Raw genomic sequence first — 27909 nt, 5'->3', positions numbered from 1 at the left:
TATGGTCCCACCAGTTCTTGCTTGCAGGCAAATGAAATTTCTTGCAGATCTTCCAATGCACCATTGCTGCTACTTTGTCATGCCTGCTTTTGTAGTCAATCTATGCAATCTTCTTGCTGCAGCTTACCAGGTGATCCACTGTTTCTTCAGTTTCTTTGCAGAGGTGGCACTTACTGTCTGTTGCTGTGTTCTCAATTCTGGCTTTGTATGCATTTGTCTTTAAGGCTTGGTTTGTGCAGCCAGAATTAGTTCCTCGGTCCCTTTCTTCAACTTGCCTGCTCTTAGCCATTGCCAGGTCTTGTTATTATCAGCTTTCACTGCTATTTTTTAATGTACTAGCCATGTCTTCCCATGCCTCCATTCTGTTCCTCATTTGGTCTTTCTTGTAGGCCAGTTTGGTCTCTTCAGTAGTCATTAAGCCTTCCTGGCATACTAACTTCAGTGCATCTTATTTATTGTCTTTCAAATATTCTTCCAAAGTCCTTTTTTCTTCTTCAGCCATCTGATGTACTTGCAACATTCCACTCTCACCTATTTGCCATGATAGGTAGAGTCTGTCAATGTTGCTGTGAGGATGAAGGGCATGATTCATTGTCATTATTTTTCTGGTCTTCCAACCATTGCTTTTACTTCTGCTTAAGTCCAGTCCACTATTCCAGCTGTGTATCTAATGACTGGAATTGCCCAGGTGTTGATTGCCTTAATGGTATTTCCTCCATTGAGTTTGGACTTTAAGATCTTCTTCACACTCTTGATGTATTCACCTCTAATCTTTTTCTTGACTTCAATGTGCTTGATGTTGTCAGCTTGAAGGATACACAGGTATTTGTAGTGATCATTTTAATCCAAAATCTTAATGTTATTTTTGTGGGGCATTTTAATTCCTTCAGTTTTCACTATTTTTCCTTGTTTGATAGTGTGGCACATTTATCCAATCCAAACTCCATTGCAATATCTTGATTATATATACAGACAGTGTTAAGCAGTGATTCTATTTCAGATGGAGTTTTTCCATACTGTTTCAGATTGTTTATGTAAATGAGGTGGAATAGTCTGGCAGATGTTTTTGATGTTTGATAGCCATGACCTGAGTTATTCAGTATTGTTGACAGAGAAAACAATACAATGACAAATAGTAATGGTAGTAATAAATCTCCTTGAAATATTCCTGTTTTAATATTAACCTCTCCCAGTCTCCCATCATTGACCTGCAGTTGTGTCTTCCATTATGCCATCAATCATTCCACAAACTTTCTGATGTTTCTACTGACTCCTGTAATTTATAGGCACGATTATCCAATGGCAGAGAGTCAAATGCCATTTTGTAGTCAACCCATGCTACATTCAGGTCTGATTCTGGATGTTATTCTTTCCAGAACTGGTGCATTTGTTTCATATATCCTCTTCTTGTTGGACTTGATCTGTAATAACAGATCATTATTTTTTGTTTTCAATCACTGTGTATTTGTGATGGGTAAACATCTTTTTTTCCATTAGTTCTGCACCTGTTGACCCTGGTTGCTCAGCCAATAGTCCAGAGTCCTGTAGCCCATTTTTCACCAGATAGCCAGGAACTCCAACATCTACCACAGACTTTGTTAACCTGGGTGACATCTGAGCCAGTATGTAGCAGGGAGCTCTTGGACCAGAATAAAACCTAAATGGCATTGTGCATTAATTCTTGCACTATTAGCCTCTTTGGGAGATTTTAATCAGGGAGAAAAGCTAACTATTATTTGATTCAATATTTATTTTTAAAAATGGCTACCTGCAGAGAAAGGCATGAATGCATTTCTTTTTACAAATTTTCCTTCAGCATTGAGAAAATGTTCAGGGTAGAAGTCATGAGGTCTCTCCCACTGAGATTCATCACAGAGCACAGAAGTCAGCAAGGGAATCACATGTGTGCCCTATAAAGAGAAAGCAATGGATAATTTAGAAATAAAGCTGCTACATAATGCACCAAGTTATTCTATAATCCTGAAATTCTCAATGTGGTACTTAGAGGCACTATTCTCCCCAATCACCTAATCTGAACTGTATTTTTGAATTGTTGAACTTCCTTGGGTCGTTGTTTCTACTTGCAACAATAAAATGGATTTATTATAGACATTTGTGCTGGACTGCAAGCACAAAAATCTACATTTGCTTCCTTAGTAGTAAATGCCACTGAGTTCTTAGTTTTTAGGAAGGTACACTGAGGACTTTTAAACTTATTTAATCCATGTACTCTCTCATTCTCCCTGTGTTCCCATCTACTGTATGTACAGAGAATGAAATACCTGCAATGGACAACTTCCTAATCCAAGGAAACTTTCCGAACATTAAAATTTAAGAATCTTCATTCCTGCAGATATTCCTTACACAGCATATTCTCATATGTTACATGAGGATGGCAAAACGAAAAGGCTTCTCTTTGAATACATATTCTCTGAGAATGTATTAGGATCTATGAGAAACATCATCACTTAATTATTTTTAAGAATAACTTGCACTCCTATTTGATCTTTATGGTGATATAAACTCTGATTTTTTTGGCTATCATAGATTAATATAGCTCTCCCCTGCAACATACACCCTACTCTATCTATATGCAAGCTTGTGCCTCCATAGAGTTTGAATTAAAACAAATATGCCAAATTACTATATTTCTAAAATTAATAGAGTCTGTGGCAAGTGATTTATGAAAGCTTTTGAATATCATTTATTGTTGTACTGTAATAAATGGAATGAATGTAACTAGCTAGGACTAGAAAGAGAACAATACAGATACATCACCTTCGGAATGAAATAGCCCTTAAAGGTAACATCCTCTGTAGTTGCATGGGGCAAGTTTAAGGGAACAACATCAGCATATCGTTGAACTTCATGGACTACAGCATCTGTGTATGGCATTTTTATTCAGTGTTCAGCTCTTGGCTGAGCATATCCAACAACATTTGTTATTTCTTCTTGGACCTTTTCTGAGATAATAAACAATGACATCCAGTAAGATATTCTCAGTGTGTTGGATATGGTACTAACTTTTGGAAATATTAAATTGTGATAATGTGTACAGTGGGCAGGATTTCCTCTGGAAACCTATGATGTATAGTAAATTCACTAGATGTGCCCTGACTGGAGTCTCTTTCATTTGAGGAGGCTATACATATTATAGATAATATAATAGTTGTAGATTGAGACTTTAGATGCTGACTTCTTGTACCATCATAGTTTTCCAGTAGCAGGCAGGCAGGCAGGCAGGCAGGAAGGAAGGAAGGAAGGAGATGGATATGAGAAGGACAGAAGGGGGAGGGGAGGGGAGGGGAGGGGAGGGGAAGGGAAGGGACGGGAGGGAGGAAGGAAGGAAGGAGGGAGGGAGGGATATGGGAATGAGAAGGAGAGAAGGGGAGGGGAGGGGAAGGGAAGGGAGGGAGTGTGGTCAGGAGGGAGGGAGGGAGGAAGGAAGGAGGGAGGGAGGGAGATAGGAATGAGAAAGAGGCAGGAAGCTGGCCACACCCACCCCAGCCACATCCCCCTGACACACTGTCCCCCCGAGGTCAACCATAACCCTGATGCGGCCCTCAATGAAATCGAGTTTGATATCCCTGTTCTAGAGCTATAGCATGGTCCAGAGCACAGAGAGGGATGCAAACCCTGGAAAGGATGCAATTGCTTTAAGGTGCTGTAGCCAGGTGTTCGATTTGTGCTTTTGCATGATGTCAGATCCCTATCGTGATATTGCCTCCTGAAAGAAGCGCCTGGGAACAGTCCCTTATCTCCTTCCCAGGATGACCGTCTTCACAACATCTTCACACCTTTGGATTGGCTCATTCAACATCGGACTGAAGGGAGGGGTTTCTGACTCCTTTATCCTAACAGAATTGCCTAAGGGGACCTTAGAGCCTGCTTTGCTTTTGTCTTGCAATCACTCACTTTCAATAAAAGGTTCCTTTTGAAATGCTGCTATCTCAAGAGTCCGTACTTTCTTGAATGGGGAGTAGAGGCAGGACCTTAAACATGATTCAGATCAGTCCACAAAATAGGAAATAGAACTATTTATCTTTTTTGCCCCCTTTATTTAGGCATTACCAAAGTCACTGTAATTTAGTTATACCACATCTAATATTGCCTACCTGAAAGCAAAATGTGCTAAAATAATGGAAGCTGACAAATTGTAAAGCACTTACTCTGAATTAAAGGGTACTTCATCATCAGAGTAAAGGCCCAAAATAGAGTGCTTGTTATTGTTTCCACACCAGCAACAAATAGATTTAACACAGACCCTTCTAGATTTTTATAGTTGAAATACCCATTCTTTTTTGTCTTCCTTTCCTAGAATTAAAAGAAAGAACTGGTTTTAAAAATGGTTCTAAAATGTGTCTTGGAGTGATGCATTCCAAGACAGATTGCAAAGACAAAGCAGCCTTCTCTAGAATTTTTTTACAATTTGTTTTGTGAAAAGATATAATAAAATGACATGCATTAGAAGTATGCAAAGTTAAAGGCTAAAATAGTTCCCAACTCAGACCATTTTGAATTCATAATGTTTGTACAGTCTTAGTCTTTGCTAGGTTGAGGAGATTTTCTACATGGGCAAAGAGTACGTTATAAACAGTTTGACAGGAGGAGTGAATGCCAAATGCCTTGAAAAAAAGGTTAATGTAACCATTTTTTTAAAAAAAACTCACACTGGAGTTCAAAATTCGTAAAAACTACCAACTATTTATTTGTATCCTTCTTTTAGGGAAAATGATTGAAAAGGTGTTGCCACTGTTGCTTCAAATATATTTACAAGAAGCTGATTGGGGGGTGGAGCTGACGACACTACGGCACAACGGAAGATCCTGGGGCTCCAGGATCACCATTGATATCCCCGCCGCTGGACGGTCCTTTTTGGACCTCACAGTCCTGTTGAGACTGTGATAGTGGAGGGCACATCCTGTTGATCCCAGGGACATCGCAAAGTCCCTGGTTGATCCAGGAGAAGCCGTTTTTCTGACGGTGGGGTGGCAGCCATTGTAGCTGCTGAAGTTGGGACAGCTCTGAAATGGAAGAAGATCGGAAGGAAGTGTGTCGACTCAGTGAGAAATTTTTTATCATACTCTATATAATGAGAGCACCCTGAGACTGAAAGAAAGACTAAATTGAAGACAGAAGAAAATTAAGCGATGGAATTAAACTTGAGTTTAGGTAGTTGTTTTTATGTTATATATATATATATATATAACATGTATATATACATATATATGTATATATACATACATATATATATATATGTATATATATATATATATATATATATATATATATATATATATATACATACATACATACATACATACATACATACATACTTGTTGGATTTGTGGATTTTTAACCTGGACTGGATTGGATTGGACCGGAGACTTGTTTATCTCATTTTTAAATTTTTAGTGCCTTTTTATCACAATTCGCTTTGACTTTGTTGTATCTTCACTTTGCCTTATTATTTTTTCTCCTTTTTAGCTAATTTGATTTTTAAAGTCTATTGAATACAGCAGGGGAAGGAGGAGAGTATGTAACACTGCCATCTAGTGGATTGGAAATTTTGTATCTCTGTTGGTTTAAGAAGTAACAACTGTGCTATATTGTGTTGCAATTCAAGGATTCGGAGCCCTCTCATAGATAAGATAGTTGGAAGAACATCAAAAGAACATTTAAAACTATCTGTAGAATTGTTTATTCAGATGTTCTTTGGGGGACTATCAGAGGCAGGAGCCTGTTGAATGAGAAGGAATTTCCAGTGACTTTGAAAGAGAACAGTAAATAACACTTGGAACTCAAATTTAAAAAATCTTTGAATTTTATATAGAAGTGATTTTTATTTGAATATCTTTTCTTTTTTTTATTCTATTTTTTATTTTATTTTTATTTTTCAAGAGATAGCTCTCTGTACTCCTCCCCTGTGTAAGTATTTTTTAATTGGACTATGAGTTGATGGAGGATTTTTAATTTTTCCTCTTTTTTTGTTTTTATTTGTAATTTGCTTTTTACATAAATATATAGAGATTGTTAAGAAGACTGATATTTTTTTTATTGAACTGAATTGGATTAAGGTATACAAGTGCCTGAAGATTTTTATTATTATTTTTTTGCTTTCTATTGATTTTTCATTTTTCTTCTTTTTTTATTTTGATTTGATTTTGAGTATTTTATTAATACTTTAAGTAATATTTGCACAATTGGATTAAGGTATAGAAGAACTTGAAGAATATATTTTTTCTTTTTTTTCTTTCTCTTTTTTCTTTTTTCTTTTTCTTTTTTCTTTCTCTCCTATCTGTTTAAAGCCTCTGTGACTACTTCACAGAATGAGTAGAAAAGTAACGGCTGTTGGCTCTTCTACAATTATGCCCTCTTCATCTCCATCTGGAGGACAGTGATCCATACAGACACTGTTACAACAGGAGAAGGAGAAGGAAAGGGAGAAGGAAAAGGAAAAGGAGACAACATTACAGATGATATTACAAGTAGTTCAGAAGATTGAACAAAGAACAGAGAAGACAGATGAGAAAGTGGAGAGCATACAACAAATGATGTTGAAATATGAAGATAGACTCCAAAAAATTGAGGAAAAGGAGGAGCAAAGAGAGAGAAAAAATCAGAGATATTGATGCTAGACTGGATGAAGTTGAACGAGACAAGAGTGGATTAGTCGGATGGGAGATGGATAAAGCAGAATTTTATCTCAGATTTCAAAATATAGAAGAAGAGAAGGGAGAAAACCTGGCAGAAGTGATGATAGAAATTCTAGCAGAAGCATCAGAAATTACCAAAGAAAAGATGATGGATGGCAGAGATGAGATATTTCGAGTCTACACAAGGTATGCAATGCAAAATAACTTATCATGAGAAGTCCATATAAGGTTTACCAAGAAATCGATTAAAGCACAGATTTTGCAGATCACAAGAGAAAAAACACTGAAATATAAGGAGAAAGAAATTGTGGTTCTGAAGCAAATACCAAGAAGAGTGAGGGAGATGAGGAGAGAATATCAATTCCTGACTAAAATACTGCTTCAAAAAAGTGTGAATTACAGATGGCTGATACCAGAAGGATTAGTGTTTACGTGGCAGCAGCAAAGATATAGAATAGATTCAGTGGATAAATCTAAAGCATTTTATGCAGAATTTCTCGGAGAGAAAGGAATGGAAATTAGAATGACAGAACCACTGATTCAAATCCAAGAAGAAGACATAGCAATGATTGAAAAAGCAGAAGGAGCAGTAGGGGGTATTTGGAACATAAAGAACAACATGAACCAAGATCAACTAGAGCAGCAAACCCCTCATATAAAGTATGAACATAGAAGAGAAAAAATTGATTACAATAAATATAAACGGACTTAATTCAACCATTAAAAGAAGAAAGGTATTTCATAAATTAGAGAAAATAAAGTTTGATATAATCTGTTTGCAAGAAGTGCATATTAAAAAGCAATATGAACAGGTACTGGTACAGCCAAAATTAGGGAAAATTTTTACTTCATTAACACAATGTAAGAAAAGGGGAGTTGTCTTATACATTAGAAACACAATTCCAGCTGAGCAAATATACACAGATGATGAGGGAAGAATTTTGATGGTGGAAATAATAGATCATAATATGAAAATACTTTTAATAGCAATATATGCTCAAAATAACAACCAAGATGACTTATACAGAAAATTACATAAGAAAATAATTGAATTGGACTATGACAATATTTGTATGATGGGGGACTTTAATGGTATAGTAGATGAGAAATTAGATTATAATACACATAAGACAATAAAGCATACTAGAAGATACTTCCAAAAGCTTTTTTTAAAATGATAGAGGAAATAAATTTAAAAGATGCATGGAGAGAAAGAAATGCAAAAAGTAAGCAATATACCTTTTATTCTGATAGACATTCATCATGGTCTAGATTAGACATGATATGGACGACAATGGAATTGACTTCTAAAATAGAAGAAATTGAAATAGAAGCAAATACCTGGGCAGATCATAATCCAGTGACCGTGATGTGGAAAGGACAAAGGATAAGATCTAGATGGACTCTAAATAATACAATATTAAAAGAAAAAGAATTTGTGCAGAAAATGGAGAAAGAATTGGCTTTCTTTTTTAAAGAAAACAGAAAATGAAAAATGAAAAATTGATGAAAAATTTTTGGGACACAATGAAAGCTTATACAAGAGGTCTGATAATAGACTATACAAGGAAAAGAAATATTAAGAAAAGACAAGTCTATAAAATACTAGAGGATGACTATAAGAAACTTGAAAAGGAGCTTCAGAAATTTCCACAAAAGAAAGATATTAAAATAAAAATGGATACAACTAAGCATAAAATGGGATTAATAGAAAGAGAAGACTTAGCACAAAAAATCAGAAGAGCTAAACAGAACTATTTTGAAGATGCCAATAAACCAGGTAGATGGTTAGCATATAAACTGAAAAAAGAGAGAGAATCAAGAAAAATAACACAACTAATATATGACCAAGAACAAATTAGATTTGGGAATAAAGAGAAAAAAGAGATTATACAAGATTACTATAGAAAACTGTATGAACAAGAAAATATACAGGAGAAAAATGTTAAAACAATACTTGCAAAAGGTGTATTTACCTCAGATCCCTAAAGACGTGGAAATGATGTTAGAAGGAAATATAACAATGATGGAATTAACTGAAGCACCCAAAAAACAAAAGATGGGGAAGGCACCAGGCCCAGACGGACTGCCAGTGGAATATTATAAGACATTACAGGAGTCGTTGAGTCTCCCATTGCTAGAAGTTATGAATGAAGTTATGTTAAAGAGGAAAATACCCAAGTCATGGACAGAAGCATATATTACACTTGTTCCAAAAGAGGACATAGACCCACAACAAATCAAAAATTATAGGCCTATTTCCCTGCTAAATTCTGCTTATAAAATTTTTGCTTCAATATTGGCAGAAAGACTTAAAAGATATTTAAACAATTTTATACATTCTGATCAAAATGGGTTTCTGCCAAAAAGACAGATTAGGGACAATATGAGGATAATTCTGGACACTTTGGAATACTATGAGGCACATCCTGAAAAGAAAATGGCTTTGATATTTCTAGATGCTCAGAAAGCTTTTGATAATGTCAACTGGCAATTTATGTTACTTCAATTGGAGCAGATGGACTTTAGTAGAAAATTTATTCAAGCAATAGAAGCCATATACTACAAACAAACAGCAAAAGTAATGATAAATGGAGAACTGACAGAGTTTATCAAGATAAAAAAAGGAACGAGACAAGGCTGCCCACTGTCTCCTCTGTTGTTTGTATTAACATTAGAAGTGCTAAATAGAAATATTAGAGAAGAAAAAGAGATAAAAGGAATGAAAATTCAAAAGAAAGAATATAAATTGCAAGCGTTTGCAGATGACCTGGTTTTTATCCTTGAAGATCCTTTAGATTCAATAATTGCATAGATAGATAAAATAAGAGAATTTGGGAAAGTAGCAGGTTTGAAAATTAATAAAGACAAAACAAAGATTTTGACAAAAAATATGCTAATAAAACAAAAAGAGGAATTGGTGGAAATATCAAAGATGCATGTCACAAACAAGGTTAAATTTTGGGGGATATATTTGACAGCTAGATGTTGCACACTTAAAGAGAATAATTATAATAAACTCAAACAACAAATTGGGACAGATTTGGCAAAATGGGAAAATTTACAATTATCATTGATTGGGAGAATATCGACAATTAAAATGAATATATTACCTAGAATTCTATATCTGTTCCAGACAATTCCGATTAGATTGGGAAAAGATTATTTTGAAGATTTGAATAAAATAATATTAAAGTATATTTGGCAGGGTAAAAAGACGAGGATAAAATTGAAATTGTTGCAAGATGCTAGAATAAGAGGAGGTTTTGGTTTGCCTAATTGGGAACTTTATTATCAAGCGATAAGTTTGATGTGGATTAAAGAATAGATAATGTTATGAAATATTAGATTATTGACTTTAGAAGGACATGACTTGTTGTTGGGATGGCATGATTTTCTATGGTACAAGGGAACAAAAACACAGGGGTACTTTAGAAGACATTATATACATGAAGCTTTGTTATTAAACTGGGAGAAGATTAAAAAACAACACTATTTAAAAATTCCAGTCTGGTTATTGATGAATGAAGCATTTTCATACTCTATAATATTTAGAAGGGAACAAATTGTTAGATATAGTGAATTATTGAATGAAAAGGGTGAACTCAAATCAAAGCAAGAATTGGAGGAACAAGGTTTAAAGATGAATTGGTTTTCTTATATGCAAATACGGTCTAGATATGATAAAGATTCTAAGGCAGAGGGTATTTATAATAATTTGACTAACTTAGATAAAATTTTAATAGGTTCTGATGACTATGTAATTAAAAAATTGTATGGTTATTTATTAGAGGTAAAGTTGGAAGAAGAACAAGTTAAAGAAATAATGATTGCATGGGGGGGGATTTTGGTTATGGAATTGATTTAGAGAAATGGCAAAAACTGTGGCTGCAAAATTACAAAATGACAATGTCAACAGCATATAAGGAAAATTTGTATAAGATGTTTTACAGGTGGCATTACCCCCAACAAGAATTGCCAGAATGTTCAAGAACAAATTCATGCACACACATGCGCATATTTATCAGGGCTGCGACCAAGAAGAGGAGCTGCCCAGGGGGCATGCACGCACCGGATAAGGTACTTCCGGGTTCAGGTGCATGCATGCACACCTCCCAGGAAGTCTTCCGGTTACTGCCATATATGCACACGTGCCAATCAGCTGGCCAGTGTGCGTGCTCATGCCAGAAAACGGAAGACCATCTCTTCCAGTTTCTGGCACTGCCATATGCACAAATGCCAGCTGATCGGCGTGTGTGCATGCGCTCCAGAAACCCGGAAAAGTAATGGGCGATGCCTCACATGCCAGGCGACATGGCTCTGCATGCCACTTCAGGCACTCGTGCCATAGGTTCGCCATCACGGACCTAGGAATTTAAATTTCCGCACATTTCTTATTTTTTATTACCTTCAATCTCATAACTATCATTGGAAAAGATTCATTCCGTTCCTCAATGAATGAATGAGTCAGCTCAGTGAATGACTGAATGACTATCAGTTTCTATATCTGGATTGTATGTTATGTATATATGTAAATAAATTATTACACAAGGTATATGTAAGTGTAAGTAGAGAACCAGTTTGGTGTAGTGGTTATGGCATCAGGTAAGAAGTAGGAAATTGTGAGTTCTAGACTACTATTATACTGGGGTCATCAAGTACTAAAAAGATTAGGCTAAGTGGTGATTGGTAACTCCAGTAGTCCTGATTAGTGACCATAATACAAACTTTTCAAAATTAGAGTGCTAAAAATCAGGCAAAATGAATACTTGCTCAATTTTTGGAAACCATTGCCAATTTGCTAAGTTTGTTGTCTTCTATGATAAATATTCTTGTCAAGTACATGTGTTTCGATTTACAAATTTATTTCTGCAATTTGATGGAAATTTAAAGCTGCCATTTCTAGCACATTTCATTACCTGTTGCTGTTGTACGAGATATGAATCAATAAAGTTTCTTGTGTCATTTTCATCCAGATTGTTGAAACATTGGATGAAGTTTTCATTGATGAAAGCATACAATTCCTTTCTGTTATTCCGGACTTTCTTACGAGTGGCAAAAAAATAGCCAAGCATAGGAAATAGGTTACATAGCTGAAACATATAAAAAAAGAAGTCACATATCTAGAATATAGATTCTGATAGGCCTCCCAAATGATGTCTCTCATATATTACAATAGAAAACATAATAATACAAACAACTACAATGTAGATAGATATGGGCTTTTTAATTTCTTTGGTGGAGAATTATGGAAGGCCTGCCATAGATATATGTAGCCATGATGATACAGCGGTTAGAATGCAGTATTGCAGTCTAACTCTGCCCATAGCCTGGAGTTTGATCCTGACAGGGCTCAAGGTTGGCTTAGTCTTCCATCCTTCTAAGGTCAGTAAAATGAGGGCTCAGATTGTTGGGAGCAATGTGCTTGATATTGTAAACTGCCCAGAGGGTTATGTAAAGCACTATGGAGTGGTATATAATTGCTGATATGGTATTGCTCTCATTAACTTATACATTGTTCATCCATTTGTTCTTAGTGATTGAACCACATTTTTCTTTCTTATTATTTTCTAGTAAGTTGCCTGGGAAATAGAACCAAAATTGTACGATGTTTCCACTGCAAGCAAGATGTAGTATCTATACATTTGACATGCCTCCATACATACTTGTATACTCAGTGAAAGAATTATGGGAAGACTGCATCATTTAAAAAAAAAAGGTTTTCAATATTAGTCATTAGATTCTGGATTTTGCAGTAAATCCTGAATAATTCACACTGTCTTTCCTATACAATAAACGAGCTCTTAATACTTTACAAATGAATAATCATTACCTGCATTGTAGGGCTTCCAGGAAGCCTGGGCCAATTTGTTAAAACTTTTAAATGTTTTTGCAGTGAATCCTGAATAAGGCACACTGCCTTTCCTATACAATATATGAGCTCTTAATACTTTTGAAATGAATGTTAATTACCTGCAATGAAGGACTTCCCATAAGCCTGTTATTTTCTGTTGCCAAGCTCAACAATTTAATAAATTTTGGATCTTCATAGTCATATCGCTTCCCAAGTAAAATGGATACTATGATATTGCCAACAGCTGCAGTCATAATTCTTCTGAATTCAAATGGTTTTCCTAGACATCAAATGTGGAATTTCATCAAAATATAATAAAAATAAAATTAACATATTTCATTGTCTTGATTCTAGCATCAATCTATTGTTGCAGTGACTTGTTGAGTTCATTGTCTTATAAATTGGTTGATGTGAACGGATAAAGAGGTGAATCTTCATATTGCAACACTCTTTGGGGAGGAAATCCCTGAGTTTAGTGAGGCAGGAGTTGGTACATTCCAATGACTCTCTGCCTAACTGACTTCCTCTGACTGATGAAGCTGCCTGGATGGGCAGAGAAACTTCTCTCAAATTAACAATAAAAAATAGTCAAATTACAATTATTCAATCTTCAAACAACTGCAGACAACCTTCAGACAAAGTTTTAAATGATGTAAAAGACCAGATGAATTTGGAAAATTAAGATTTTTGTTAAGTTTTTTTTTTTATAAAAAAATGAGAAAACAAAACAATATCTTTGTAAGAGTACAAATTGTTTAATTAACAGAAAACAGTTGAAGAATGAATCTTGAGACTCTGTGGACATAGAAATAAGCCACTAGAAGTGACCAATGTTTCAGGAAGGAAAAAGAAAAGAGAAGAAAGAGGAGATAGAAATCCTACATAATGAAGAAATCCTGGAAAATGAAAAAAATGGAAGATTATAAGATAGAGATGATACAGTGGAACAAAATGATAAACAAAAAATTAAAAGAGCAAGGGTTTAGTTTTAAATTTACAAAAGAGGGTTTCTAAAATCTTGAAAGATATTTTGAAATAGCAGAAAGATTAAATTGAGATTCAATCCTATGATAGCAACTTGAATTTAAAACTAAGACTCTTAGAAGCAAAAGATGAGAATATTGACTTGTTTTGTTTGAATACTGACTTGTTTAGTTGACTTGTTTGATCAGGGTTAAAAACAATATTTTTATAAACTTCTGGAAACTCTTTATGGACATTTTACTGATATTTGGACAGAAATCATGAGTTTTGTGAGTGGATAAGAAGGGGCAAGTTATGGGAAGAAGTGAACCATTATGCAATCTTACAGGGCAGGGGTGTCAAACTCAAGACCTAGGAGCCAAATTCGGCCTGCAGGGTACTTAGATCTAGCCTGCGGGGCTGCCCTGGAAACAGCAAAGGACCAGCCCATGGTGCCTCTGCCACCAAAAACGGAGCTCAGGAGGGCCACATGCAGCCCTCGCGAGCTCTGTTTTTGCTGGCAGAGGGTTGCAGGAGGCTGTTGCAGCCGAAAATGGAGCTCAGGAGCCTGTTTTCACTGGCAGAGTGCTCAGGCCACCACAGGCATCCACCACATAAGTGATGTCCAGCTGGCCATGTCCATCGTGGCCACACACACACACACCCAAGGTCAAACACAACCCTGATGCGGCCCTCAATGAAATTGAGTTTGACACCCTTGTTACAGGGGTAGGAAGCTATTAATTTTGCCGCAATTGTTGTAAGGAAGATAGGAGTCACTTCTTTCAATATTCTTTTTTTCTATCTCTTTTCTTTTTCTTCTCTGCTCTCTCATTCTCTCCTTTACTCTTCGCACTTTGTGTTTTTTCTATTTTCTATTTTTTTTCTGATTTGAGTTTTTATTATCTTTTAAACTGTTTTAAATAAAAACTATTTAAAAAGAGCTATGATTTGGAAGTTTGGAATATGTCATACAGGAACCTCAACCCATTCAAGATAACATAAGAGATAAGTTTTTGAACTCCAGAAGAAACACCAACGCACCTTTGTAAGATTCAAACTTCTTTACCACGAAACTGCACTCTTCAGCTATTCTGCTTTCCATAGACCTCTTACCCATCCCATAGTCCCGTAAGGTGGTTAACATAAATCGCCTCATCACTCTCCAGTTCTCACCATGGGAAAAACTTATTCCTGAAAAACAAAAATATGCAAAATTTCAACTGATGGTGAAGAAATGCACTCCCTACCATCATCCCTCTGGATCTTCCAAAACCCAAGGAACATTTCTTAAATACTTAGTTAATTTCCAAGTCTTGTTGCCTTAGAGTTTGCCTATATCAAGGCTGAGTATTTCTCAGCCTTGGCAATGTTAAACTATATGGACTTCATCTCCCAGAATTCCCCATCCAATTCTGTGAGATGAAATCCATACATCCAAAAGTCGGCTTGTTTAGGAAACACTGATCTAAATCATGCATGGCAAAAAGATAAATATCTCTGCCCCCAAAATATTCTCATAATCATTAGAGGAAGAGTTTGAGGAAGAAATCCACTTAACAGAGTGATTACAGAGACCATTCCAATTCAGAGAACTGGCTAGTCACTTTTTAAAGAAAGTAAAGAAATATATCTTTAAAAAACCCACCCCATGTGATCATTCATTCCACAATATACAATGTTTATTCAATTGTTTATTCTATTGAATATACGATATCATTCCAGAATATCTAACAAACAGCATTAAATCTTAGCAGAGCCATATTTCACTTTGTTTTTTGTAACTAGTGCTTGTAAGAAATACGGATTGAGGTCACTTTCAACTCAATATTTGAGATATTGAGACTTATCTAAGAGCTCTAAAGTGGCTGTCCTTGACTCAAGCAGCCTCTATATTAGGGTACTGAATGCTCCCTTGCAGATAATTAATACAAGCTGATTGTATAGTTGTCATTTAGGTGTTATTTTCATCTTAGAATCTCTCAATCTCTGATTGGAATCTTCGTTGTTCTATAAAGCATTCTAAATTCTTTCTTAAGCATACAGCAGAGACTGAGAGAGCCATTGAGGTCACTTTCTGTGTTATGAATACCAGTCCCACACTTTGTACATTTTCCCAATTTCAGTCAATTCTAATTCTTATTGCTCCTGTGGTGATGTTGGCACAGAGTCTCCATTGTATGTTTGCAAATTGTATTGACATGAAATGAAGGTCCTCACCAAACCCCTTTGAAAACTCATCAAATATGGGGAAAGGAGCCCTCTCAGCAAAAACATCAGCCTTATTCACCAGAGCTTCCTTTATGGTCTCATATCCTGTTAGCACCACCATTTTCTGGAGTCCCAGTTGGATTTTGAATATGGGTCCATACTGTTTTGATAGCTGGAAAAAAGAAAGTATGAAAGAGACAGAGATATTTTGTATTAAGAATATGTTCTAAATTAATTATTATTGGCTGCCTATCTCATCAGAGGGTAACTCTGGGTGGCCCACAATATTAAAAAGATAAAATTATACAACACCTACAAAAATACAAATAAAATATTATGAGAATACAAGGCAGTGCCTCAGTGTTTGTTTTAGAGATGAATGTTGTTCCACTGGCCAGGCTGACTGTGGTCACTACTTATTTGATTATCAAGAAACTGATAGACACAAGTTTCCTGTCATTGATCTAGGTGATATCTGGAGAGAATGCCATGAGCCATTTGGTTTAATAAGAGCATTCCATTCTTCTCCCACTTCTCTTTGGTTGGAGCAAGCTTTCATTTCCATGGCTTATGAAGGTTACAGAATGCTGCAATTTTGCCCTTCAATGGAAAGGATAAAAAAAAAAATACCTCTAACATTGTCTGGTAAGGTTTTTTCAGATCCATTATGTGGAGATTTCCCAAAACAGGCAAAGGCCTGGGTCCTGGTGGAAAATCTTTGGAGCTCTTCTTCCAGGGGTTGCCCATTTTGAAAAGAAGCATAATCATAAGTGTAGATAGGAACAGTATTAAAACAGAAACAATCCAATCCATTTCTTTTTAATTGGTACCTTCTTTTGTGGTTCCAATAAAAAATTTACCACACAATACAATCAAGGAGAGTGTCTGCCAACTATAATGGTCCAAGGACAGAAGGATTAAACTCTTGAACCTATCTGAAAATGAAGATTACTTGTAAGAACAGGCCCCTTAATGTTAGAAAGGAAGACCAAATATTTCAAAATCATCCTTGGTAATCATTAAACTGTAGTTAGTAAGGTACTTTGAATACATAGCAGAATTTTCTGAGCATTTTTCCCACTGAACTCTTTACAGGTACAGAACTAAACATGCACAGAGATTTGTCCTCACCAGTAAATCCAAACAAAGACACGTGGGGGAAAATGTTCTTTTACTTGAGCCATTTGAAAGTCCTTTCTTCTGAATTTAACTTTGTTTGATTTATTCTTACAGTAGATACATAGACAATCTCATGCTCCACAGCAGGGGTGTCAAACTCGATTTCATTGAGGGCCGCATCAGGGTTGTGTTTGACCTTTGGGGGGGTGGGAAGGGTGGCCAGGGTGGGCGTGGCCAGCTCAACATCACTCATATCGGGGGCGCCTGTGAAGGCCCAAGCATTCTGCTAGCAAAAACAGGCTCCCAACTCTGTTTTCAGCTGCAACGGCCTCCTGCAACCCTCTGCCAGCAAAAATGGAGCTCGGGAGGGCAGCACAGAGCCTTCCCAAGCTCCATTTTTGCTGCCAGAGGCACTGCAGGCCAGTCCTTCACTGTTTCCAGGGCAGCCCCGTGGGCTAGATCTAATCCGGCCCCTAGGCCTTGAGTTTGACACCCCTGCTCTACAGTATGTGTGACTATACATTTTCACATAAACTTCTGTGTTATCCAGTAACAATTCAGTTTTACTTCTTATATGTTTAGAGGCTATTTGGTTTATCCAAAACAGATCCCTTGGCCTACACAAGAGATTGTCAGTGTAGTATCTGCTGAGAGGAAGATATATGTGGATCTCATTGGTGGCCCAACTTAATTGCTCTCCATAGGTTTAGATTTCAATTTACCACAGAATTATTAGAATGGAATAATAGAGGAAATTGTCCAGTTACAGATATCTATGTAATGGCCTCTGGGCCATGCATTAACTCCACAAATATTCCTTAATATAAAAATAGTGGATGACTGCAATTCTTTGCTTTCTTTGGAAGCACATCTATTTGTTAAAAAGATGACCAAGATAATTTGATATAAAGAAACATGCTGAATGCCAGGGAACACTATGTTGCAATATTTTTCAGGATCAGACTCAATAAATTTAGTAAGAGTTAAAGGTTTAAATATATCTCCTTTTATTTACAATAGGCATTCTATATTCATTGAATATTCATGGGTAGAAGCAAGTAAGTGGGGACAAACAGCTCCTTATATATACAATGGGTGGAGCTAGATGTGGGAGTGGTGAATCATGAATACATTAAGCAGTGAAGAATAAGTTAACCCCTGATACCCCGTTCATATATTATTTACACATTACAGAATAAGGCATTTACATCTGACAAATCCCCCTCTAAATGCCGATTCGTTATACAACACCAATTACATTCAGATTCAGGACAGTACAAAACATATAATTTAGAAGTTAAGTATTTATGCTGCTTGGCAGGTAAAGGTTTTGTCAATATGTCAGCTAATTGTTCTGAAGTCTCACAATGCACAGCTTTAATAAATCCATCCTGAGATAATTGTCTCACATGTTTAAATTTTATGTCTATGTGTCTGGACCTTTGTCCAATGGCGTCAGATCTGGATATTTCAATAGCTGCTTTATTATCTTCATGCATAACAAAAGGTAAAGTAGGTTTTTTCCAAACATCTGAAATCAAATCATTAAACCATACAAGATTATTTGCAGCTTTAGATAAACAAACATATTCTGCTTCTGTCGTTGAAGTGGCCACTAATTCTTGTTTACCAGTGTACCAGTAAACTGGACAGTCATTTAAGAGGAATATATAACCAGATGTACTTTTTCTACATGATGTGTCTCCAGCCCAGTCTGCATCTGCATAACATGTAAGCTTTGGTTCTTTATTATTGTTAGGTTCCAACATTAAACAAAAGTCTAGTGTACTTTTCAGATATCTTAATATTCTTTTAACAGCTTCCCAGTGATACATTGTTGGCTTGCTGACATGTCTGGATAATAAATTGAGGGGTAAAGCAATATCTGGTCTTGTCCAATTAGATATATAAAGAAGTGAACCTATGACTGATCTATAAAATGTGTTGTCTTTGAATTCAGGGGATGATTCATCAGTATTTCTTAGAAAGTCAGTTTGCATAGGAGTATCGCAAGGTTTGGCATTACTTAGATTGCATTTGTTTAAGAGCTCTATGATCTTATCTCTCTGAGTAAGTTTGAACTCTCTTTTTGTTTTATTAATTTGAACACCAAGATATTTGTTTACTTTGCCTAAAGATTTCAATGAAAAATGTTCATTTAGCTTAGTTACAAAAGTTTCTCTTCTCTCTTTATGTTTTTCTATGTATAAAATGTCATCCACATAAATCAATACAAATTCCATGTAATCATCACCCTTTTTAACGAAAAAACAGTTATCAGCAGTGGTGGCATTGAAGTCCATGGTTTTAAGTACTTTTACTAAGCAATCATACCATCGTTTACCAGATTGTTTTAACCCGTATAAACTCTTGTTTAACAACCAAGTCTCATTTCTGTTAGTGTATTGACTGTGAGGTGCTCTTACATATATTTCCTTATCTAGTTTCGCGTGTAGGTACGCAGTCTGTATGTCATATTGGAATACATCGAGATTAAGTGCTGATGCTACCACTAGAGCTGTTTTGACACTCTCGGTTCTTACAGTGGGGGAATACGTGTCAGTGTAATCCTCCGGATATTTCTGTGCATAACCTTGTGCAACTAGTCTAGCTTTGTATAGGGTATTACCTCCCTCTAAGTTCTTAATTTTATATATCCACCTGGTACCAATAATTGTTTTATCCTTTGGTGCGATTGCAGGTGTAAATACATTTAGTCCTTGTAAACTTTCCATTTCTTTTTTCATTGCTAATTCCCATTTTTCTTTTTCTTCACGAGGGAGTTTTAACACTTCCTCATATGTATTAGGTGTCTTTGACTCATCATCCATATGCATTATATAGTCCTTATATCTATTTGGCATCTGATTTCTGGTGTTTCTAATTGTTTTTTCAGGTTTACTATTGTTATCATGCAAATATCTTGCTTCCTTTTTTGTTAGTGTGTCTGTCTTTATTTTGTGTTGGCTATTTGTCCATGTTTTGGTTTTGTTTTTATATTTGTTGATGTTTTGTTTTTCTATGGTCTCTTTCTCTTGAGATTTTGTATCTTTGTTGTCACTTGGAAATATTTCATTAAGATGTATTTTAGACCAGTTGGCCTGTTCATGGAACACAGCTGTTCTGGAGACTATAAATTTGTTATTGCTATCAATGAATCTGTATCCTTTAGTACCTGTCTCATATCCCATAAATCTGAGTCTTCTGGATACGTTTTCTCCCTTTCTTCTCAACTGCTTAGGTATGTGTACGTCTGCAGTGACCCCAAATATGTGCATGTGCGCCAATTTTGGTTTTCTATTATACATTACTTCATATGGTGTTTTATTTACAATGCTGGACCAGGTTCTATTCTGTGTATAATTGGAATAATGTAAGGCTTCTGACCAGAATTGTTTGCTTAAGCCAGCATCTTCCAATGTGCATCTAATCATGATTTGTAATGTTGAGTTCTTCCTCTCTACAATCCCTTTCTGGAACGCAGAAAATGGACTAGACGTGTAATGTAACATTCCTTTGTCCTTTAACCATTGGGAGAATTCTTTAGACATGAATTCACATCCCCTATCTGTCATAATTTGTTTTATTCTGATATTGTGTTGTGTTTCTATGCGTTTATAAAATTCTTTAAATTTTTGGAAGGTTTCATCCTTGTGTTTTAATGTATAGACAAATCCATAACAGCTATAATCGTCTACTATGGTTAAGAAGTAACGTTTTCTATAAGTGATTGATGGAGTTAGTGGACCAACTAAGTCCATGTGTACTAAATCAAAAATTTGGTTGGTTGATCTGGTGGATTTTCTTGGCCTGGGGCTAGTCTTTAGTTTTGTAGATTTACATACTGAGCATTCCAAATAGTTTTCACAATTTTTTATTTTGACACCTTCTGCGTGTTCAGTCATTTTTTGTACTACAGGAAAACTGGCATGTCCTAACTTCCTATGTAAGATGTGAGCACACTCATCATGAATTGGCTTACCTATTTTTGGTTTTTTCTTATTGTGTACATCTTTGTGATCATGAGATATTTTACATTCATCATTGTCACTGTTGCTAATGTTTCCATCATCTACTTCAATACAATCTTCTATATTTGAATCAATGTTGTGTAACCATTTTTCCTTTGTTATTAGATAAGGTAGGCCTCCTTTAATTATTACAGTGCCTATATCTATTTCATTTTTCTTTAAAGTCGCCTTTCCTTTAGAAAAAACTATGTTAATATCAGAATCTCTACTTAGTTTTATGGCACTTAGTATGTTATGAGGTATTTCAGGTATTAGCAATACCCCCTCTATTTTCCCTAGACCTGGCAGTATTACATTCCCTTTGCCTAACACTTGAACCTTTTCTTGGTTAGCTACCTTTATTACAAATTTATCTTCTACAAATGAAGACAATATATCTTTGTTATTAGTGGTGTGATTAGTTGCTCCAGAATCAATAAGCCAATTACTATTTTCATTCTGCTGTGTGTTAGTGTAGTCTTGTTTATTTAATCCATTCAATGAACCAGATTTTCTATCCTTGGAATTATCTCTGCCCCCTCTATTGTCTTTGTAATTTGATGGGCTTCTGTACCTATGTCTATCCATGGAAGACTGTCTATAATTATATTTGTTTCTATATTCTGACCTATGTCTTTCTTTTGAAATTTTGGGGCAATCTCTTCTATTGTGTTCCCTGGATCCACAGTTGTGACATTTAAATGTTTCACTGTATTTTTCTTGGAAAGCTACTTTCCTATATGGTTTGTGTTCTATGTGGTTGTTAGAACGATTCCTTCTTGAATTGTCTTCTGCTATTAATTTATTGGATAGACTTTCTATGGATAAGTATCCTAGATTGATTGTGTCTAAATGTGACATATAATTGTCCCATGATGGATCAAGTGAGTTGATAATAACACTTTTCATTGTTTGATCTGAAATCACCTCCCCCCTTAAATGCAGCTCAGCTCTTATTTTGTTTAAAGATACTAAATGCTCACTTATGGAAACCCCTGGTTTTATCCTAGATGAAAAGAAATCTTTAGACATCCTTGTGGTGGTAGCTACACTGTCACTGTAAAACAAATTGAACATGCATTGAATAATTTCTGATACAGTCATATTTTGCTTAATGCTATGATACATTGCAGGAGACACGCTAGATATTAATAAGAAAAATGCTCTATGGTGTAAGCAGTCTATTTTTAGAGTCCAAGGTCTTTTTGGGGGACTAGTGATAAAAAACAGTAAGTTTTCCTTCATAAAGACAACCTGGAGCTGCTGATACCATTCTTGCAAATTAATGCCATCTATCCTTAGCTTTGGGAAGTCACTGGGTAAATTTCCGACATTATTATGTCCATTACTTACAACCTGAGGTAGTCCGTGGTCTCGCAAATGCAGAAAGTTACAAAACGGCGTGGGGATGCTCGCGACGAGTCTACACGGTCTCCTCGCCAGTTCATGTCTTCCCGGACCGTCTGCGTAGTCTTGCGCATGCGCGTTGTTCATTTCTTCCATGGAGTCGTCGTGAGAGGTTCTCCTCGTTGCGGCTCGCTCGTTCTGCTCCTCCTCAGACGAATTGGTCTCTGGCTCGATTTTGGGAGTCTTGACGATGGCGGCTGCTCTTCTTCTTCCTTTGATGGCGTTGGTGCTTGCTTCGGTCTGTGGCGTGGGGCGGTATCGGCAGGGCTCTCTGGGTTCGGGCGTCGTCGCTCTCGTAGTCAGAATGGGAGTGGGCAGGTCTTGAGGCGTTGGCTTGCTCGCTCGCTTCTTCGTTAGCTTTTTTGTAATTCTTAGTTTTGGTCCAAAAGCAGCAAAAAGCGTTTTCATTGCTGATTTTATTTGATTGTTTGTTGAATCCCCTTCACTTTCCGATTCTGATTCTTCAGAGGTGTTAGAATCTTCTTTTTCATTTTCGTTGTCTGATGTTTTTCGCGCCAGAAATTTTGAATTGAGCTTTCTGATTGGCTCTGCTTCGCTCACCCTGGAGGTCTGTTGAAACCAAGATGGCTGCCATTCAAAATTTCGCGCGGGATCACCGGTTTTCTTCTTCACAGCAATATTTTCTGTAGTCATATCACTCACTATTTTGGTGTCTTTTGATTTTTCATTAGTGATGTGCTTCTCTCTCGCTGCTCCGCTGTTCTTCAGCATATCTTGGAGGTTCGCGATGAGGCTTTCATCGTTCTTCTGGCTCTTCAATAGTTTTAATATTTCTGACCTGAGTTCGTTATTCTCTATTTCGATTTCCTCCTCATCATCATTTTCATCTATTATTTCTTCGTCTTCAGTGGTGTATTCTTCAGATTCTCTCGAAATCGCATTTGTGGATTCGTTGATTATTTCTTGTTCTGTTTCTATTTCTTTGCTGTATGCCCTGGTGTTGGGCCTATCTTTTTTAGACATTTTTAATTTTTTTATTGAGTCAATTAACCATCCTCTGCTACCAGCTTGTTGCAATATTTTTCAGGATCAGACTCAATAAATTTAGTAAGAGTTAAAGGTTTAAATATATCTCCTTTTATTTACAATAGGCATTCTATATTCATTGAATATTCATGGGTAGAAGCAAGTAAGTGGGGACAAACAGCTCCTTATATATACAATGGGTGGAGCTAGCTGTGGGAGTGGTGAATCATGAATACATTAAGCAGTGAAGAATAAGTTAACCCCTGATACCCCGTTCATATATTATTTACACATTACAGAATAAGGCATTTACATCTGACACACTATCCTTTTTTTTTTTTTACTTTCCCTCAAACATTTTTAAAATGAATTTTTCTCAACTCCAGTTGGCCATTTAATACTAATTTATTGTTGCATTTTATGTACTTTTACTTTGATGCATTTTATTCTATATTTAATGTATTTTTAAAAAAATCAAACTGGGATGCATTACATCATAAGCAATGTATAAATATTTTAAATTGGCATTAATGCAATTTTGCTGGTATTGGGAGACTTTTGGATACTCATTCTCCCATAACAACAGAATAAACTATTTATATCACTTTTACTGCTCATTTTGATGAGAGTGGAACTGTTTTATCATTCTGCAAAAATCTTGCTTTCATTATTCAAATCTATGGACAATTCATCACACCTCTCCATATTTTGCAGACTGAAAAAAATATCACAGACTGAAAAAAAACTCATCACAAATAAAATAACAAGGTCTAAAGGATCAATCAATCAATCAGAATAGAGTTAGAAGGGCCCTTGGAGGTCTTCTAGTCCAACCCCCTGCTCAAGCAGGAGACCCTATATCATTTCAGACAAATGACTGCCCAGTCTCTTCTTAAAAACCTCCAGTGATGAAGCACCCATAGCTTCTGACACCAAGCAGTTCCCCTGGTTAATTATTCTCACTATTAGGAAGTTTCTCCTTAATTCCAGATTGCTTCTCTCCTTGATTAGTTTCCATCCATTGTTTCTTGTCTTGCCCTCTGGTGTTTTGGAAAAGAAGTCAACCCACTCTTCTTTGTGGCAGCCCCTCAAATATTGGAAGACTGCTATCATGTCCCCCTAGTCCTTCTTTTCTCTAGACTAGTCAAACCCAAATCTTGCAACCGTTCTTCATATGTTTTTGTCTCTAGGCCTTTAATCATCTTATTTGCTCTCTTTTGCACTTTCTCCAAAGTCTCAAAACCTTTTTGTAATGTGGTAACCAAAACTGGATACAGTATTCCAGGTGTGGCCTTACTAAAGCTTTATAAAGCAGTAGTAATACTTCATATGATTTTGATTCTGTTTCTGTTTATACAATCAAGGATTGCATTAGCTTTTTTGAGCTGCTGCTGCACACTGCTAGCTCATATTTAAGTGATTGTCTACTAGGAATCCAAGGCCTCTTATATAATTACTGTTTTTGAGTCAGGCTTTGCCCAGTCCGTATTCATGCCTTTGATTTTCCCTGCCTATGTGTAAAACTTTGCTTCTCTCCACATTAAATTTCATTTTGTTGGCTAGGGCCCATTGTTCAAGTCTATCAAGATCTTTTTGAACCCCGAGCTTGTCTTCTGGCCCATGTTGGCTTTTAGTTATAACTTTATTTGTTTCTAGATGTTCGCAGATCTGTTTTTTGATTATCTGTTCCAGTATCTTCTCAGGTATTGACGTTAGGATGATTGGTCTGTAGTCTGAGGGGGTTTTTTTTCTTCCTTTTTTGAAGCCGGGAACCAGGTAATCCTCAGGTAATTCCCCATTTTTGGATCCTGAGCTTGTCTTCTGGGGTGTTAGCAATTCCTGCATATCTTTCAGGATTTTTGAAAGATATAATAACAAAAAAGCTTTGAAAATTCCCTCCTAGTAGAACATCATTCATTATATCATCCATATATTCTTCTAGGGAAGGCTTTCAATGTCCCTCTAAGTTTATTTAGACTCTTATGATTCCTTGTCATCTTGTTTCTGACCTCCAAAACGATTATTTACCCAACTGAGCAAATTTTTCCAGTATCTCTTAAAATCCCTAACCCAACTGAGTTCAGAGGGCTTCTGTGTGCTACAATCAATTCAGTCACTTATTCAACTTTTTAAAACGTTCTTTCTGAAGAGTGAGGAAAAAAAGGCTTTATATGTTAGTTTAGCATTTGCATATGGTCAGATGCAAGAGGAGAGAGAATGGTATAGTACAGTCTTAAAACAGGATAATGACTGATACTTCAGTTTAAAAAGAAAGATTCTTCAGGTTAGTTGGTTTGCTCAGCAAAAGTTCTGACAGCCCTTTTCCACTAAAGGATCCATTAAAATGGATAAAATAGAGCTAGATAAAAATGCATTAAAGATATAGATGTGTCTCAATTGATGGCAATTAATAAATATATGAAATGGTCACATTATTCAATTCACATTATTCAAAGTGATATTTCGATAGAAAATAAGGTAATTGGTTCCAGCTCAACAGAAATAAGCAATTAAAATTGTAATTATAATTGTTTATATGCATGTCAATGAAATCTTAAAATAAGGGATAAAAATAATCAACAATTTACAGTACACAAAGTCAAGTAGTTATGGAAAGCAAAACAAAAACCTGCGCATGCTCCAAGATGGCGACCCGGCCCTAGGCTCGCTGTGATAGAGATGGGGTGTTTTGGCTTGTGAGGGTCTCCGGGGGGTCGTTTTGACCATCTGGGACCCCCAGCCCGGCAGGCGTTGCTTGTGGCCGGTTGACTGAGAGCTTTTTGGGCTCTCTAAGGTGCCGATAACAGCGTGGCACCGACGCTCCGACGAACAGCTGTTCCGAGGCCGCCATGAGAAGGGCGGCATTCGTGATCTATGGGCGGCAGCGGTGGAGGAAATAGAAACGGCCGGCTTTCGGCTATGTCTGGATGGTTGGTGCGGCAGCTGCAGTGGAGACGCTGGCGTCGTCGCAGACTGCACCCCCCCGTGTCGGAGCAGCGGAGGTAGACGTCGGGGGGAAGGAAGCGGGCGTCAAAGGAGGCAAGGGCGAATGGAAGATGTGGCTGTTGGTAGTGCCCGCGATGATGCCAGCACCTCCGCCGACGCCGTTGCAGCAGCTGTTGGGATGGCTGGAGTCGTGTAGCCGAGGAAGAACACGAGGGGGGAGCCTCCATCTCTGAATTTTTAAATCTTGGCAACTTTGGGCCGCCATGGGGCTCTGGGGTAATTCCCAAATTTTAGCCCCCATGGTGAGGCCTCCTTTATAACCATCTTGGGGGGCTAGGACTGGGCATATAGGATGGTTGGAAGACCTGGAAGACCCGGGGGGGTTAACGAGGGTGGAGGGGTTGTTGGAGTTACTGTGCAGCCCTGGTTAACCCTCTTCCCCCCCTCCTAGCTGGGCCATTATCAGGCCCTATGACTAACACGCTTGCCCTGCCGGTTTCTGCTCAATGGAGGTGGTTCCCACCTATTTGCCATCTATCCGCTTGCCTGTACTATCCATCTATACGCTACCTGTATGAATATTGTGGACAGCTTACTTTCTTCTGGAGACTTTGGACCTGGCTCTGTTTGTTATCTAGTATGCTGGCTGTATGGAAAATGGCAGCTTACAGGAGGACGAACGGAGCCGGTTTCTATCATTGTTTCACCACCGATGGGATGTACCATCTCCCCCATGGCTAGTTGGCCAACCATTGTGAGAGGTTGGTTCGACGATTACCCTCGAATTGGTTGGAACATTGGACTCCCCCACTTCCGTGAGAGGACAGTGAAGACTCTCCCATTTATGATCAACCTGCCTTTTTTTCAGGACAATTTGGACTATCATGGAGCCCTGGGCCATACCTTATCACTACCTCAGAGCTTAGATGTACTTAAGGGCACAGCTTCTTGCATTGCGAGATTCCCCCCTCTCACAAGCCTGGCCCTCCACGTTATCGAGGACCTACCTCAATGACGGGTCTTGGAACCCAGAGAGGTGGCATGCGGCGAAGAGGGGGTTGAGGGGTTTTTTATGCAAATTTTTGGATAAATTTTTAAGGGGTCCTAGGGGGGAGGGTAAAATTGGAACTAGGGTTGTGGGTTCAGGGGATAACCCACCAAGGGGAAGGTCGGGCCTGGCCACTATGCACGACGGGGGGGTGGGAGTTCCGGAGGAAATGGGGGGGTCGAGCTTGTCCAGATCGTGTTTTTACCATCGGTACTGTGAGGGGGAGGGGTAGATATGGCGGGAGCACGGGGCCATATCATGTTAAGGGAGCGCGCATCCGCTGTCTTCAAGCGGTAGCATGCTCCGGCCCCCAAGGCTCCACTCGTTCTCCAGGTTGCCTCCGTTCCCTCAGGGCCCGGGCCTTCGGCTGATGTTGTGCAACGCCAGGTCCGTAGTAAATAAAGCCCCCCTCATTTGTGATCTTGTTCAGGAGGGGGGAGCGGACCTGGTGGGTATTACGGAGACCTGGTTGGGCCTGGAGGGAGGGGTAGAAATGTGCCCACCAGGCTTCCACGCATTCCATCAGCTGAGGTCACAGGGGAGGGGCGGGGGAGTAGCGGTTATTATTAGAGAAGGTTTTAGGCTGAGGGAGGCCACTGTTCCTCAGACGGCCGGTTGTGAGACCCACCTTGTGAAGTGGGGTCATGGGGTTCAGATGGGTTTGCTGATCACGTACCTGGCTCCCTGCCACGTGGCAGCAGCCCTGCC

At 37.5% G+C, this 27909-nt stretch overlaps 1 pseudogene; it reads right to left on the bottom strand.

The window, feature by feature from the left end:
• LOC139309034 (cytochrome P450 2K6-like) overlaps positions 1-21101 on the bottom strand; it is a 29664-nt pseudogene extending 8563 nt beyond the window's left edge.
• Between the last annotated feature and the right edge of the window lie 6808 nt (positions 21102-27909).

Source organism: Pituophis catenifer, unplaced genomic scaffold (assembly GCF_029215685.1).
Source record: "Pituophis catenifer annectens isolate HBS135680 unplaced genomic scaffold, rPitCat1.0.hap2 SCAF_1, whole genome shotgun sequence".
Classification (NCBI taxonomy): Eukaryota; Metazoa; Chordata; class Lepidosauria; order Squamata; family Colubridae; genus Pituophis; species Pituophis catenifer.
This window is presented reverse-complemented; position numbering and strand designations above follow the sequence as displayed.